This window comes from Marmota monax, unplaced genomic scaffold (assembly GCF_021218885.2).
Source record: "Marmota monax isolate L192 unplaced genomic scaffold, Marmota_monax_Labrador192_F-V1.1 WCK01_AAM20220418_F8-fsc00011, whole genome shotgun sequence".
NCBI lineage: Eukaryota > Metazoa > Chordata > Mammalia > Rodentia > Sciuridae > Marmota > Marmota monax.
The window spans coordinates 21,293,837-21,296,485 of NW_026693082.1; the positions used below are offsets into that span (position 1 = coordinate 21,293,837).

The 2,649-nt window shown below is 41.1% G+C and overlaps 1 long non-coding RNA gene across 1 annotated transcript; it reads left to right on the plus strand.

The window, feature by feature from the left end:
• The first annotated feature begins 381 nt into the window (after positions 1–381).
• On the plus strand, positions 382–1,593 carry LOC131424540 (uncharacterized). The gene is made up of 3 exons (XR_009227790.1): positions 382–482; positions 652–725; positions 1,490–1,593. It is a non-coding gene; the product is annotated as an uncharacterized LOC131424540 (long non-coding RNA).
• Positions 1,594–2,649: the final 1,056 nt, after the last annotated feature.

Sequence of the window (2,649 nt, forward strand, 5' to 3'; positions counted from 1 at the left end):
TGTTCACCATGACACCTAGGTCCTTAGATGCCTACGACCAAATATGTTACAGATTAATGAATCTGACCTCATAAAAGGTTTTGAAGATGCTATTACTTCAGTAATTAATATCATCCACAATCAACATGTCTTGGCACATCTCACATAATTTCACTTTATGTAAGTGTGTAGATTATCACCTAGGGCTAGTGTTGATAGCGTCTCTTTGGGCTTCACTTTAGCATCAGTGAACACAGTATGTTGTTCTTTTTTGATAGAGAAGTTAGAATTTTGCCAAAGGCTTTCCTTCCCCTGGACTCTTTTCAGACTCAGTTTTACTCTGCACTCATTTTTCCTGGGACATTAAACCCAACCCTCTAACAAGCTTCTCTCTCATGTTTAGAAAAACACAGAATGATCCAGAGAAAAAAACAAAACTCAGAAAGAGCAGTTAAATGGAATGAAGCTTCCCTGGGAAAACATTCTGGATAAATGAAAGCATGGTGAGAAGAAATCTTTCAAACTGAAAAAGTCCTGAAACCAAATCACTACTTTGTGCTGTAAACAGTATCATGAGGCACTGTTAATTGGGAGATGACCTTGACATGAATAGTTAAAGCAAAATCGACAGTGGAAGTCACTTCAAGAGATGATTCTTTTAATGTTTTCCAGGGACTTACCAGAAAACCAGGCAAGGCCATACAAAAAACACCAAGCCAAACACTACCTCAAGGAGAGTTTTACAGGTGAGTTTTTGATCAACTTTTATTTCTTATGTATTACCTTTATTAGGTACTTCAGGATTCACCTTGGCCAGGTTCCAATTTTTTTGACTTCTGAATTAATTAGATCTGATTGTCAAGAATGTATATATCTGACATGGCTATTTATAGTGTTATTGATTATAAAATTATTCATACTGTACTCAGTTTAAAATGTATTTCAGCAATTAATTATTAGGCTCACTGAATATATATATTCACATCCACGTGCTATGTGTGTTTCGTGTTATTTTGTTTAGTCCTTGTAACAACTCATGGGAGAAAGGGGTTATTACTCTCACCTTCCAGACATGGAAACTGAGGCTCAGGAGATGAAGTTATTAAGCACCTTGATCTCATTCAGCATTCTGTGTAGCTTTGCTTATTGAGAAAGAAGGCCCTGAGCAGTGATTGTACATTTCTTATCTAGTCCATATTTTCCATTGAACATAAAGTAGCATTCTGGATTTTTATGTTCAGACTCTTGCAAAACTGTTTGATCTGAGCAGTTTTCTGTAGCTAGATCACATCAAACCAGCTCTCAAGATGGGCCAAGCACAAAGTGGTGACATCAAGAGCCCCTGGTCCAACAACACCCATCTCAGAATTTCCACTCAAAGGGTACCAGGCCTGTTGGAACCACTCAGACATACCTTGAAGCTGGACTGTGTTTGACAGCACCAGGAGCACAGAAGTCCATCCTTTGAGGGCTGGCAGGTGGTCATTAATTACTCTGTTTCTTTTTTTAGGTGACTGAGGATAACAAAATTCTGAAAATACGCCTGGTATTGAACTGAACAAGAAGGGCATTTTTCAATCAGCCCAAGCCAATGTGGAATTCATTCACTTCTCTGAATACATGGATTTATCTCCTTTCCTTAACTGCAGACCATGAAGCCTCCAACCTCTGGTCCTGCCTAGGCTACACTGTTCTCTACATCCAAATGGAAAGGTTTTTCAAAAATGAATTTATGTTCATTTCCTCTTCTTTGTGTTTCTCTGATTCCTTCCAAGAAAAATCCGAGTGCCCTAGCCTGGCACCCAAGAGCCTTCTAGATCCAGCCTTTATCTTTGCTTTAGTCCCTCTAAGCTTTAGCTCTGGTAAAGCAGGAGCATTTTGCTAAAATACTGGGCCTCCTCCCACTCCTCTGGCCTGGCTAACTTCTTACTAGATTCTGTGTGATAACTGCCCCCATCACTTCCTTCTTGGGATCCAGACCCTTTACAAGGTGCCTCTGCAGCTTCAATTTGAGAGGTAGAGTCTGTTTCCATGAACCTGGAATCTGGACTGACCTGTGACTTGCCTTGACCAATAGAGTGTGCTAGAAGTCCACGTGTGGACTTCTAGCCTCAGCCAGGCCTTAAGATGCTGGCAGTCACTGTTAGCTCTCTTGGATCCTTGCCCAACCACTGCATGAATCTGAACTTCATTTTTGGACATAAATATATCAGTATGAAATAAGGCTTTAGATATGATTCCTGAGCAGCCTCTGAGGAGAGACTGAATGGAAAAAAGCAGAAGTTCTGGGGCATTAACTGCCCATGGGTGAGCCTTGACCACTTGGGAAACAAAAAGAAGCCAGACATACATATTTCCCCCTCTTCCCCTTTCTCTCTGAGCCATGGGTCTTCTTTGTAACCCTCACTGTGAGTGGATGTACCTGTTGAGCAAACCCTTGGTGTCTCCTCACAGATCACTGCAAATCAGTGGCCAGGGCTAGGTGTGGTGGCATATGCCTGTAATCCCAGTAATTCAGGAGGCTGACCCAGGAAGATTGTAAGTTCAAAGTCAACCTCAGCAACTTAGCAAGGCCCTAAGCAACTTAGCAAGACCCTGTCTCAACATAAAAAAAAAAAAAAAAAACCATAGCTCAGTGGTTAAGCACCCCTGGGTACAATCCCTAGTTCA